This window comes from Mustela putorius, unplaced genomic scaffold (genome assembly GCF_011764305.1).
Source record: "Mustela putorius furo isolate JIRA1106 unplaced genomic scaffold, ASM1176430v1.1 tig00000095_pilon_pilon_pilon, whole genome shotgun sequence".
Taxonomy (NCBI): domain Eukaryota; kingdom Metazoa; phylum Chordata; class Mammalia; order Carnivora; family Mustelidae; genus Mustela; species Mustela putorius.
In genome coordinates this window covers 14,136,990-14,152,263 of record NW_025421280.1, presented here as the reverse complement: position 1 = coordinate 14,152,263, position 15,274 = coordinate 14,136,990, and the positions used below count along the sequence as shown (strand labels likewise).

Here is a 15,274-nt window from a genome sequence, read left to right as displayed (position 1 = left end):
TTACTGATTGATATGTATTTATCTTATTCTATTACTCGTTTTGTGGTTGTTTCTGGAGATTTTCTCTGATCCTTTCTTGACTTTCTTTCATGTTTTGCTGATTTTCTTTGGTGATGTATTTGGATTTCTATCTCTTTATTCTTTGCATGTTTATTAGTGGTTTTTGATATATGGTTACCACTAGGTTTGTAGATAACCTCTTCTACATATAGCAGTCTATATTAAGTTGATGGTTATTTAAATATGAACCCAATTCCTCTCTTCTCCACTTTTTAGGCATATGTTATTATATTTTATATCCTTTTTTTGGGATCCTTGGCTGATTTTTTACAGGAATAATTAGTTTTTACTGCTTTTGTATTTCCTACCTTTATACTGTCAACTTTTGTTCTCTCCAGTCAGAGTCCCTTTTAATATTTCTCACAGGGCTGGCTTAGTGGTCACAAACTCCTTAGTTTTTGTTTGTCTAGGAAACTATCTTTCTTTCTATTGTGAATGATAGCCTTGCTGGATAGAGTATTCTTGGCTGTAGATTTTTCCCACTCAGCACTTTGGATACATCATGACACTTTCTTCTGGCTTTCAAAGTTTCTGTAGAAAAATTTCCTGCTTGCCTTCTGTGACTTTCCTGCTAAGTTAATAATTTCTCTTGTCTTGCTGCTTTTAAAATTCTTTTCTTTATCACTGTATTTTCCAAGTTTAATTACAATATGTCATGGTGTTGGTCTGCTTTTGTTGATTTTGATGGGAGTTCTCTGTGCTTCCTGGATCTGGACATCTGTTTCCTTCCCCAGATTAGGGAAGTTTTTGGATATTATTTCTTCAAATAAATGTTCTGCTCCCCTTTCTCTCTTTTCTTCTCCGGGGAATCCTATGATACAAATGTGATTACATTTGATGGAGTCACTGAGTTCCCAAAGTCTGTTCTAGTTTTGAGGAATTATTTTTTCTCTCTCTTGTTCAGCTTTATTACTTTCCATTACTCTGTCTTCTACATCACTAATTCATTCCTCTGCTTCTTCCATCCTGTTATGCATTTTATTAAGCGTTTCTCATTTTGTTTACTGAATCCTTTATCTCTGCTATGTTATTCCTCATCTCTGTGTTAAGGATCTTATTCATGTCTTCCATTCAAGTCCAGTGACTATCCTTATGATCATGATTTAAAATTCTCTATCAGGGACACCTGGGTGGCTCAGTGGGTTAGGCCTCTGCCTTTGGCTCAGGTAATGATCTTAGGGCCCTGGGATAGAGTCCCGCATCAGGCTCTCTGCTCAGTGGGGAGCCTGCTTCCTCCTCTCTCTCTCTGCCTGCCTCTCTGTCTACTTGTGATCTCTCTCTTTCAAATAAATAAATAAAATAAATAAAAAATAAAGTTCTCTATCAGACATGTTATTTATCTGTTTTGCTTAGATCTCTGGCTTTGGCCTTGTCCTGTTCTTTAATTTGTGATACATTTCTGCCTCTTTTTTATGTTTGTTTCTATATATATTAATAAAGTCTGCTCTATTTTCTGTTCTTGCAAGGAGTGACTTTATGAAGAAGTAGTCCTGGGGTAACCTGCAGGGCCATGTCCCTTGTTCATCAGAACCTGGCATTTCAGGAGAGCATCTTGTGTGTGATGATTATACCTATTGTTGTGTCTGAGTCACTTTTCCCTTCAGTGCATTTGTCTGCCTGACTCTCTGCACTGACTCTGTTGTGGGCTGTGCTTACTCTCTGTGGTGTTAGTGGGACCAAGGCCGGCCAGCTCTGAGCGGGTGTGCCTGCCACAAGACTTGGAAGAAGGGGTAGCAGTATTAGCAAAATTTGCATTGGGCCACTCCAAAATGCTGTGGTGGTTGGGGGCTGCATGAGGCTCGGCATGGAGAGCAAACATGGCCCAGCACATGAGGGTGCTGGGGGCATGTGGTTGGTACTGTGCAGTGGCTAGGGCTGGTGGGGTGACTAGGCATGGTGCTCAGTGGCAGCTGTGCACCTGGTGGTGGGTGTTGTGCATTATAGTGCCTGGGGGTGCCCGGCAGGGTGCAGCACAGCAGATGTGTGCAGCACACTGGGGTGGCCATGCACCCAGTGGCTGGTCAGAGCACATGTTTGGCTTTAACAGAATTTGTCCTGAGTTCAGGGCCAAAGCCAGCAGACTTGGAGTGTGCTAGTCCTTAAGAAAACTTATGGGCATGGCACACTTGCCAGTGGGTCAGGCAGCAAGTGTCTGTGTAGCATCACCTCTCGAAGGTGGCTCTGTGTTTATGCTGGGAGGTAGGAGAGGAAAATGGCACCTGCCAGCTCCCTTGCTTTTGGAGAAGTCCCCCAGTATGCTCTGAAATCGGGATGAAGAGATCTATCTCCTGTTTGTCCTTATGGTTGTGCAAGCTGCTATTTTTTGGTTGGCCCTCCATGCAGACTGCTGTCTCTTTAAGGGTAGCAACCCAGCTATCACTCATCCTCCCAGCTTGCCTAATGCTGGGTCAGTTGACTTTTATTTTTTTTAATTAATTAATTTATTTTTTAAATTTCTTTTTAGCATAACAGTATTCATTGTTTTTGCACCACACCCAGTGCTCCATGCAATATGTGCCCTCCCCAATACCCACCACCTTGTTCCCTCAACCTCCCACCCCTGCCCCTTCAAAACCCTCAGGTTGTTTTTCAGGGACTTTTAAAGCTCTAGGTTCCAAGAACCACTGGTTTTATAAACTCATGGAATTCAGTCCCTGTGTTTTTTAGTTTGTTTGTTTTTTAAGTAAATTCTATACCCAACGTGGGGCTCAAATTCAGAACCCTGAGATCAAGAGTTGTATGCTCTATAGCAAGTGAGCCAGCTAGGTGTCCTAGCCCCTCTGGTTTTTAAAGCCAAATGTTATGGGGATTAGTCTCCCCTTATGAGCTCCCTAAGGTGAGGGCCCATTTCTCTGCCTTGCTTTCTCCACATATAGTTCCCTCTCTCCTGCAGGCAGCCTTCCTTTCTGCCTTTCTGGCCTTCGTAAACTTTCAGCTGCAGCTTCATCTCTGTATTTAGTTGTGGAGTTTGTTCTTCCATTCTTTAGACTGCATTCTTGTTTGTTGACTTGGATGTGGATGATATCTAGTTGAAAACCTGGGATGGGGGCTACCTGGGTGGCTCAGATGATTGAGCATCTGCCTTCACTTCAGGTCATTATCTCTGGGTCCTGGAATCAAGCCCCCTGTCAGGATCACAGCTCAGTGGGGAGTCTGATTCTCCCTCTCCCTCTCTCTGTCTCCAATGAATAAATAGAATCCTTAGGGAAAAAAACAAACCAAAAACGTGGGATGGGGTGACCTCAGGGTCCTCCTGCTCTGCCATCTTCCCAAGTTCCCCCTCAAGCAAAATTCTCAATCTTTCATTTTATAATCACTAAACTAGCCCCATAAATGTGTGGTAACTGATAACTTTGGTGAATTCACTTCTTACAAGTGCAGATGGGAGTATTTCCTGAGAAAGATGGGAATAACTTTCAAAAATCTCCCTTGGCTAGAGGAAATGAAATTATTTTTTTGTTTAGTTGGTATTTATAAAGGTTCCACTTTTCATAGGCTTCAACAAATAACTCATTATTCATATAAATGCTGTGTCATACTTTTCCAAAGTTTCAGAAAAGAGTATGAACTGTCTACTCTCAACATGTGGATTACCTGAATTAGTTGATTTTTATAAAATATTATTTTCATTTCTCTTGGTGATCAATCATTCTTCAAATCCTTTTTTTTTTAGTTTTCTTGATCTCTGATCACTTTATACCTACATGTAATTCTAGTCTAGCAGGGAAGAACTCTTGATTTAAAATATTCCTAATTATGGGTTTGAGAATTATGTATCAGGAAAATAGCAAACTGACAGAAAAAAGACAGTATTGCTTAGTTTGTTGCTTGGATTAATAAGAGAGTTTATACCATAACAGACTCTTAATCTCAGGAAACAAATTAAGGGTTGCTGGGAGGTGGTCGGGGAGGGACAGGGTGTCTGGGTTATGGACATTGGGGAGGCTATGTGCTATGGTGCGTGCTGTGAATTGTGTAAGACTGATGAATCACAGACCTGTACCCCTGAAGCAAGTGATACACTATATGTCAAATAAATAAATAAAAAGAGAAGAGAGTTCATACTATTTAGTTCCAGCATGAAATTCTGCATAAAGGAACTGGCAGGCAAAGGGTAAAAGAATGATGCAAAGCATGAATTTCTAGTTTTTACTGACTAATATTTTGGCCATATGGCTTTAGTTTTAATTTTAAGTATTTTTAAAGAGTTTTATAGATTTATTTGAGAGTAAGAGAGGGGAGGAGAGAGAGAGAGCGAGTGAGAGAAAGCACACTTGCATGCATGTGCATGGGGAAGGGGTGGGGAAGGGCAGAGGGAGAGGGAGAAGCAGACTCCTCACTGAGCAGGCCTGACATGGGGCTCCATCCCAGGACCCGGAGATCATGACCTCAGCCCGAGGCAGCTGCTTAACTGACCGAACCACCCAGGGGCCCCCATATGGCTTTACTGTACTGGTAAAAGGCCAGTAGACTGTATGACACACACACACACACACACACACACACACACACAGACCACTCAGATGCATGCAATAACAAGTTCTTGGTCGTCTAGCACTTTTTGATTTTCCTTGCCATTACTGCAGGAAAGATGTGAAGATAATTGGATTCATTTTGCCAGTACAGAAAGAGCCTGAGTCATGGACAGTGCACAGCTCTAGCTAGCGCTTTCTAGAGGAAATCACTTTCCTTTCTAAGAGGAAATCACAAACAAGAAACCACAATTTCATAACCCAGCAATCGTAAAGCACATCTCTTCTCACAATTTTAGAACCTCATTCTGTTTCTGTCCTCCTAAAATGATAAGAATGGGGTTTTTAAATGTTTATTCTTGTGTCTTTTATAATAATTTTTCACATGTTAGCTTGAATATCTCAGAAGAAAATCTCTTACAAAAATTGCTTACAATGACCTTATTCATCTCAATCACCATCATCTTGTTTATTAAACGGTGTAAGCAGAGATCGAAATAGTAATTTTATATCCGCATGGTCAGGAGAAGCAATTACCTATTACTACTGTATTAAAAAACAATTTCCTCAGGAAAAGCAAATCATGACAAGTCCCTAGATGGAGGGAGGGGAGTTTAGGAGAGGTTGGGCTGTCAGGGCTGTAGCTCCTGGTTGAACCACAGAAAGGCAAGTTCCTTATATAATATTTTTATGATACCTATTTAGCAAATGACCTCCACCTCCCATTCCTACCAGCATGAGCGAGCAGTCTCTTGAAATAGCAGCCAATCTTTCTCTTGCTAATTCTCAAGTCACCTTTCACTGTGCCCTCTGAAATCCTTACACTGAGAAGTACTTACTACTCTGTATTTTTCTAAGGGTCCTACATACCTTACTTAATTGAAACCAGGCTTTTCTGAGATATTACTTTCCCTTCAACTCGAGTTAAAGCTCACTAAGGAAGCTTCATATGTGTTTCTACAGCCTCCAGTTTTGAGGCCACGTGGTTAGGTGGCACTGGGAGCGGGCTCACACTTCTGACTGGGAATCCTATCTTCTTTGAAGCTGGAGGAATTGCTTCCACTCTTAGCTTTGCTGATCTTCAAATCACTTCCTGGTCACTCCTGCTTCTGCAGACACACCTTCGTCAGCCTATCTACACATTCCTGAAAACCTGTGGGTCCAGATTCACCTTACCTTCCAACACTGTCCAATACCCTGAGTCCCTTAACCTTCTTTCCTTCAAAAGCCTCCTCCACTTTATACAGTAACCCACTCACATAACTACATCCTGACATTTAACTTCCTTTCTTTGAAACACTTAACTTTTAAGATTTGGAATAAGAAATTATTTTCTATTATCTAATTATAATATTCTGTTCTTTAGCCTGTCTGGAAATCCCTTCCAGTTAAACTCTACTGGCAATTCCTTTGAAATACATTCCTCCTAAGGATGCAAGAGTGTGGGCTCTGCAGCCCATCTGCCTGAATTTGCATTCCAGCTCCAGCATCTACTAGCTGGGTAATTTCACAGTTACTTAACCTCTCTGTGCTTCGCTTTCCTCATTTGTAAAATGGTGGTAATAATACATGTTTCAGAGTTGTTAGGATTAAATGTTTAAAAACATGGAAGCACTTATAATAGTGCCTAACATATATGTGCTTAATATATGTTAACCACACCATCTTTTTTGACTTCATACCACAAAATACACAGACTTTAAGGATACAATTTGATGATTTTGACCATTTCATTCACCAGCATACCATAGCTCATCAAGTTATATGGCATTTCAATCACCCCAGAAAGATCTTTTGTGCTGTTTCCCAATCTCAGACTTATCCCTCTCAAGGGCAACCACTAATTTCTTTCACCTTAGTTTGTCTGTTCTATTAATTTATATAAATGGGGTCACAGTAAGTGGCTTCTTTCACTTGGCATTAATACTTGAGGTTCATCAATGTTGTTGCATGGATCAGTAATCCATTCTTGTATTGTTGAGTAGTAACTCACTCTGTGAATATACCACAATTTAATGGTTCAGTCTTCTGTTGTGAGGCATATAAGTTTATTTCAAGTTTTTGGCTTTTATAAATAAAGCTGTTGTGAAATTCCCAGCTGAGTTTTTTTTTTTTTTTTTTTATATGTACTTACATTTTCGTGGATAGACACCAAGAAGCGGAGCTTTTGTATCAATGGGTAAACGTTTAACTTTATCATAAACTTCCAAAGGTGTTTCCAAAGTGGTTACGGTGGAAATTCTCCATGTATGTTAGAAATGTATAATAACTGCTTTATATCGAACCAACATTTAGTATTTCCTGTCTATTTTTGCTATTATAGTGGTTGAAGTAGTAGCAACTGTGTTTTTCATTTGAATTCCCCTGATAGTATGGAGCTCTTCACATGCTTGTTTGTATAATCTTGGTGAAGTACTTGTTCAATTGTTTTTGCTTTGAAAAAGTTCTTTTTTTAATTATACAATTGGAGAATATGTTCTGGATAGAAACTTTTTGTCACATATATATTATGAATATTTTCTCTGTGGGTTGCTTATTCATTTTCTTAAAACTGTCTTGATGAGCAGTTTTAATTTTTTTAAAAGATTTTATTTATTTGAGAAGGAAAGAGAGAGCAAATGAGCATGATTGGCGGGGAAGGGCAACGGAAGAGGGAGAAGACGACTCCCTGCTGAGCAACAACGGGGAGCCCAACACGAGGCTTGATACCAAGACTTGGGATCATGACCTGAGTCGAAGGCAGAGGCTTAACGGACTAAGCCATCCAGGCGCCCAGAGCAGTTTTAAATTTTGGTGAAGCCCATTTTGTCAACTTGTTCTTTATTAGGGTTAATGTTTTCTGGGTCTTAAGAAATCTCTTATAGTTATTTATATTTTTAGCATTTATATTTGGATGTTAGAAATGTATGATAACTGCTTTATATCGAAGTAGTTTTTTGTGAATGATGTGAAATATGGGTTGAGGTTCATTTTTTTTCTCCCATATGGATACTCAGAGAAGTTCTGGGTCTGAAAAAAGATGTTCCTATCTCTATTGAATTGCTCTGGTGATTTGGTTGAAGATCAACTGACTATACATGCATGTGTCTATTTGTAAACTTTTTACTGGTATCTTTGCCAAGAACACATTGCCCTAATTACTGTAGCTTTATAACATGTTGTGAAATCATGAGGTATAATTTTTATATTTTGAAAATTGTGTTGTATTCTGTCTTTTGAGTTCCCATATATATCTTAGAATTTGTTTATAAATTTTGCAAAAAATATTTTTTAAAAAAGCCTGTTGGGATTCTGAGAGGGATTGGACTGAATATACTATATTTGGATCCAAAACCAACATGTCTCCATTTATTTAGGTCTTCTTCAATTTCTCTCAGCAATGTTTTATAGCCTGCAGTGTAAAGGTTTAGCATATGTTTTATTAAATTTATTCCTGAGTATTATGTACTTTTGATGCAACTTAAATACTTTTAAAATTAAAAATTAAAACTGTAATTGTTTAATCACCATACTGTATACCTGAAACTAATACAACACTATATGTTGACTATACTGGAATTAAAATAAAAAACTTAATACAAGTATTTAAATTAAAAAAATTTTTAAACTTCAATTGTTTATTGCTATAAACAATTTATATAGAAATATAGTTGACTTTGGTTATTGATGTTATACTCTGTGACCCTACAAAACTCACTTAATCTAGAAGGTTTTGTTTGGTTTTAGCAGATTCCTTACAATTGTTTTAGATGATTATGTTGTCTGCATAGAGAGAAACTTTTCCTTCTTTTTTTCTAATCTGTACGTGTTTTATTTCTCTTTATTATCTTACTGCACTTACTGGGACCTCCAATATAATGCTTAATAGAAGTAGAGTGGATATCCTTGCCTTGTTCCCTATCTTAGTGGATAAGTAGTCAGTATTTCACCACTAAGTATGATTTAGTTGTAGGTTTTTTTTTTATTTTTTTAAATAGAACTCCTTTATTAGATTAAGAAAGTTTCTTTCTTTTCCTACTTTGATGTAAGCTTTAACCATGAATGACTAATGAACTTTTGTTAAATGATTTTTCTATGTTTATTGAGATTACCTTATGATTTTTTCCCCTATTATTCCATTAATGTGAAAGATTACAGTGACTGTTTTTCAAATATAAGACTAACCTTAAATTCCTGGAATAAACACCTAGTCACGGTGTTAAGGATTCATGTGTTTATGTTCATGATTGATACTGATTTATAGTTCTTTTTTGGGAATTATAATATCTTAGCTTGCTTTGTTATCAACATTATGCTGACCTCATTTTATTCAATGATTTGGGAAATGTTCCTTCTCTTTAATTATCTGAAAGACAGTGTCTAAAATTGGTATTTTTTTTTTCTTTAAATGTTTGGTAGAATTATATGTAAAGCCTGGATGTGAATTTTCTGGACCTGTATTTTATTTGCAGGAATGTTTTACATTACAAATTCAATTTCTAAAAATAGATATATGGCTATTTTAACTTTTAATTTCTGTTAGTATCAGTTTTAGTAATTTGTGTCTTTAGCAAAAATTTCCCACTTCATCTAAATTGTCAAACTTACCGGCAAAATATTGTTCATAGTATTCCCTTATTTTCCCTTTTCCCCATTTTCACTTTTGATTTTAGTAATGTGTGTGTTCTTCTTTTCTTGATTAAAGTAGCTAACAGCTTGTCACCTGCTAAATCTTTTCAAAGAACAAACTTTGAACAACTTCAAACTTTGAACAAACTTCTCCACTGTCCAGTTTTTATTTCATTTATATATTCTCTTGATTATTTCTTTCTCCACATTTTACATGATTCAGATGCATCCCACAAATTTTGGTATGCTTTATTTTCATTACCATTTGAAATTAGTTAAAATAACAGTTAGAAATGTTTTCTAATATATCCCATAATTTTTTTTTTTTTACTTACAAGTTACTTGGAAGTATGCCGCTTTATTTCTAACTACTTAGGGACTGTCCAATTATATTTTTGTTATTAATTCCTAATTTAATTCCCTTGTATTCACAGAACATACTCTGTATGATTTCAGTCTTTTTTAGGTTTATTGAGATTAATAAAGCCTAACATATCATACACCTTGGATAAACCAGAGTGCACCTGAATGTAGTATGTATTAGGCAGTTGTAAGATGGTATGTTCTAAAAATGTCAAACAGGTCTGGTTGATTGATAGCATTTTTCAAGTTTACCGATTTTCTCTCAATATCTAAGAGGGAAGTGTTGAAATCTTCATATAAAATTGTGAATTTATGTTTCTCTCTTTGGTTCTGTGAGTTTTTGCTTCATGCATTTCCAAGCATTGTTACTAGTTGTGTATATATTTAGGTTTGTTATATCCTCTATATGATTAAACTCCCTCATCATTATGAAATGTGCCTCTGTACATAATATTCCTTTTCCTGAAGTCTACTTTGATATCAATATAGCCACTCCAGCTTTCTTATGGTTAGTGCATGTATAGTATAACCTTTTTCCTTTTTAATTTTTTCACTTGTGTCTTTAGATTTAATATGCATCTCTTATAAACCATATACAATTGTGTCTTGATTTTAATTGATCTAATAATCTCTTTTAGTTGGAGAGTTTAGCCCATTTCTACTTAATGAAATTATTCCTATATATGAATTTAAGACTACCATCTTGCTGTTTGTTTTCGATTTGTCTCATCTCTTCTTTGTTTAGTTCTTTCCTATATTCTTTTGGATTGAGTGAGTATCTTTTTAGTGTCCCATTAATCTCATCAATTGGCTGATTACTTTCACTCTTTTATTTTTTCAATCACTGTATTAGTCTGGAATAGAAATCATTAACTTATCACAATCTAACTTTGAGTAATATTAGAATATCTCATGTGTAAGAATGTTAAAAAAGCATACTGATGTTTTTACCATTCTTTGTGTTAGTCATATACTTTACTTCTATACTGTTAGTATTTTTGCTCTCAACAAATACTTTTAAAGAAATTATGATATGAATAAAGAATCTTTTAGATTCATCTATGTACTTTTTAAAGATTTATTTATTTATTTGAGAGAGAGAGAGAGCAAATGGGAGAAGGGACAGAAGGCGAGGGAGAGAGAAAGAGAGAAGCAGACTCCCTGCTGAGCTTGGAGCCTGATGAGGTGCTTGATATCACGACCCTGAGATCACAATACTGAGATTACGACCTGAGCCAAAATCAAGAGGTGGACACTCAAGCCACTAAGCCACCCAGGCACCCCCAGATTCAGCTACATATTTATCACTACTGGTACTCTTCTCTCATTTAGATCCACATTTTCATCTGGTACATATTTTTTTCAGTCTGAAGAACTTCCTTCGATATTTTTTCTAGTGCAAGTTGCTAGCAATGAATTCTCTAGCCCTTTTTAGTTTCAGTGTTTTTATTTTGCTCCAATTTTTGACGAATAGTTTCACTAGATACAGAATTCTAGGTTGACAGGTTAAAAATTATTATTATTTTTTTACCTTAGCATCATTCCATTGTCTTCTTTATTTCATTGCTTCTGAGGGGAAGCTTGTGATATATTTTATCAATGTTCTCTAGTGAATAATGTCATTTTTTCTTCTGCCTACTTTTTAAGATTTTCTCTTTATCACTGATTTTCAGCAATTTAGTTATGACATACCATGGCATGATTTTGCAGTGTTTTTTGTTTTTTAAGTTACGATATACCATTGTGTGGGTTGGTACTGTTTTTGAGAGATCTCCAGCCCTTAATTTGTTGAGCTTATTGGATCTGTGAGTGTATTTTTCAAATTTTGAAAAATTTCAGACATCATTTCTATAAATTTTCTCATGCTCAATCTCTCTGTTCTCCTGTTACTACGTCAATTACACACATATTAGATTGGTTGATATTGTTTCTCAAGCCATTCAGACTGTACTCATCTTTTTTTTGAGGTCCCCCCTGCACTGTCCTTTGTTTGAATAGCTTCTACATTCCTGGGTCAATTTTACTGATATCTCCGGTATTTAAGTTGGTGTCAAGTCCATCCAGTGAATCTCGGTGCCATTTTCTCTGTTTTTGTTTTTTTTAATTTGCTTTACCTCTTTAAGTATATTTCATATCTGTCCTCCTCTTCTACTTCTTTGCTACTACACTAATGCAGGCTTATATGTCTCACCTAGACGTCTGTGCATTGCCTCTTAATTGGTCTCTTCCTCTAGCTCTCCATTCTGATATCATACTTATTTTCTAGAATGCAGATCATATTGTGAAATTTCTCCATGTTAAAAATTGCTTTAAAAATTTCTAATGGAGGGGCGCCTGGGTGGCTCGTGGGTTAAAGCCGCTGCCTTCAGCTCAGGTCATGATCCTGTGGTCCTGGGATCGAGCCCCACATCGGCGGGCTCTCTGCTCAGCAGGGAGCCTGCTTCCTCCTCTCTCTCTCTCTCTGCCTGCCTCTCTGCCTACTTGTGATCTCTGTCAAATAAATAAATAAATAAATAAAAATAAATAAAATCTTAAAAAAAAAATTTCTAATGGACTAAAATTCGTATTTCTCAACATGACTTTCAAAGCCCTTCATGGTTTTGTCTAGTCTTCTTTTCTAGCAGTGTAATTCCATGCATTTGAGTCAGTTAATGGACCAACTGACATAAATTTTCATACTATTGTTTGTGTGTATTTATAATTTAGCATAAATACCTCCACATAATAATCCCCAACTTGGCTAGGCAAGTTTGATAATTTCCTTTAGCAGCATCTGGTTCCTAAGACTAGTCTGGTGTTTACCAGAGACCATTATAATTAATTGTTTATGTGTCTGCCTCCTCTGCCATATTATATTCACCTGTGGATTCCTATCATTTGTCACAAACCTTGGCCTATAGTAGGAGCTCAATAAATATTTGCCAACTGAAATGAATTTTAAGTTCAGAAGTTTATTGTGACACTATATTCCTAGTAAACATGGAATTATGTCAAGAGAAAATAGTAAAATAATAACAGTATCAACTAACGTTAATCGATCACTTATAAAAGCTTGGCACTATTCTAGGTAATAACTCTTAAAATCCTAACAACTCCTCCAGGAAGCAGGTTCTATTATTTTTTCCACCTAACTGATGAGAAAATGAAGCAGAGAGAGATTAACTGACTCGGATAAGGGCCCAGATAGGAAGTGACGACTAGAATTTGAACCACTACAAGCTAGCTCTAGAGGCCACACTTCAACTCTAACAATATCCTCCTGTCTGTTCATGTGATTTAAAAATGGGGTAATCATCTGTTTTCCAGAACAAACTTATTTTTATGTGGTTGTTCCCACCTCACATAAGTATTCAGGGACTTCAGAGGAAGACATGGAACTACTTTTCTTTCCCTAAATTTCTTAAACATCTATATTAGACAGGTGAGTAGAGAGAGAAAAACAAATATTTTTAAATGATATTCTCATGGAGGAGATGAAAACATTTGCAAACCTTCAAATAAGTACCAGAAGCATTCTAGGTTGGAATGGTTTCATTAAGGGACATTCTCTAGCATATTAAATATGTATCTAAATGACCTTGGTCTGAATAAACCTGTTTCCTCCACTCCCGTCTCATTCAGTAACATTCGAGAAATTAAATACTAATAAAAATCAAAAATTTCTAAATCACTGACTTTACTGGGAAAATGATCTTTGAGGGGAAATTTTAAAAACATTATGCCACACTTTCAGTCTGTAATAAAAGCTATAACATATTCCATCAGAGTCATGGTCAAGAAAGCACAACTCCTAAAGAGTAATTTTATCCATTTAAATGACAAACACTGGGTATATGAGTGGTAAAGGATACTAAAAGATTTTGGCATTGTAATTTATCATACCATTTCATTATATCTCCAATGAATGATTCATTCTCAATGATATTTCATACCTGAACTTCCTATTCAAATACAATTAAATTTACTGTACATTAATATATACTTTGGTAGCAAGACATTGATGTTCATCTGATACTATCACCAACTAATTAAAATTATATTGAAGAAGAAGTAAGATTGATTTCAGTGAGTCTTGACTAAGTGGCTACCTCCATTGTTTAATCTGATGGTTATTAAATTTTCAAACTGTTCTTGCCATTGAAAACCTCAGTTAAAACTATAAATTGTTGCAATTTAAATATTAAAGTGAATTCTTCAAAATTAAGAACACGAAAAATAAATTTTTTTAATTGAAAAGTTGAACATTTAATGGTAACTGGAATAATAAATGGCCTATACATAAATATTCATATTGGTGTGGTCTAAGAATATTTGTTGCCTTTGGCTATGTAAAGGTTTTAGCTAAAGAACCAAGGCAAAGTGGACCATTTGGCAATTATCCTCTAAACTGGGGTTACAAACTCTATCTCTAGAGGGCCTAGGCAGATAACTTAAATGAATGAAGCAGGAATCATCTGAGTGCACCTGCATTCCTTATATGAGTGGAAAAACTAAACTTTACAGCAGAGCTTAAAGCTCTGTTAAAAGCATGTGGTTGCCTCTCAGCTCCAACTGACTGCTCACTGCACAAGAGACAATATTGATAACTTCTGATTTATAAATGTTAGCTGAAAACTTTAAAAATACTGTGTTCAAGGTTTACCCCCAAACTATCTATAGTTCCTAAAAAGTAGAACTGAAGAAAGTTTTGGCAAAAGAGGAAAGAACTAGAGCAACACCACAGCAGCACCAAGGAGGGCCCTAGGGATGGCATTTTGAATGGGTGGAGTGTTCTCTCTTACCTTGCTTCTTTCCATAGAAAATTCCCCTAAAATGATTTCCCCTAAAATCAGCTTTGATTTGATAAGGGCTCAACGGGAATAGATTAGATTAACAGTGGAAATGAAAGACCCTTTGCTACTGTAGCATCTCTTCTATTGGGAGGAAACTGAGGGGAAAGGAGTACAAGTTTTAGATTTGACTTTCTTAATACCTGCTTGAACAGTACAGAATATTTCTGGAATCATCAAGTGCATTTAGAGACATCCATGACAAACTCATTTGTTTTATTTCCCACATCAGGAGGCACAGTAAGAATTGCCTATTTGTTCAACATGTATTTATTGAGCACTTATCATGTGCCATGTTCTTAATGGGACTAGGGATAAAAGTCACATAAAACATGCTTGTAGTCTAAAGGTGGGGAGATAGACAAGCAAACATGATTCAAGCACAGGGTGAAGAAGTGTTACAAGGATTATGAAGTAGTGAATAGCAATGGTGAACTGTAACCTAAATAGCTATTCCACAGAGGGGAAATCATGGAGGCATTCCTGGAAGACGTAGCAACAAAGAGCAAATCGGAGCTATAATCCTTACCTAGGACTGAGACTGTGCAAGGCATTGTTCTAAAAGTCAGTATGTTTATTTACTTGCATTAAACTTCCAACAACTTTAATAGGAAGTATATCTCATATTATCTGCATTTTATAGATGAAGAGAATGAATACAGGAACTGGTACAGGGTCACATAACTAATAAGTGTCAGAATTCAGATACCATGCTCTTAAGCCCTATATATATATTAGAACATATTACAAGTAGGTATGACTTGGTGATTTTACTGGAATGCGGTCAGTATAGAAAAAAATATCTTTATTTGCTTTTTGCTTAGGACTGTCTCAAATGTATGTAAGCAATTCTTTCTGAAATTGGCCACACTCAGAAAAAAAATTCTAGATGTTATGACTGTTTTGCCTTTTGAAATTTAGCATAAGCTCAAGTTACCTAAA

General features: G+C 36.2%; 1 protein-coding gene across 7 annotated transcripts in view; it reads right to left on the bottom strand.

Annotated features, from left to right (window-relative positions):
• CFAP20DC (CFAP20 domain containing) overlaps positions 1–15,274 on the bottom strand; it is a 249,301-nt gene that overhangs the window by 147,133 nt on the left and 86,894 nt on the right. The gene's annotated exons all lie outside the window — the stretch shown is intronic.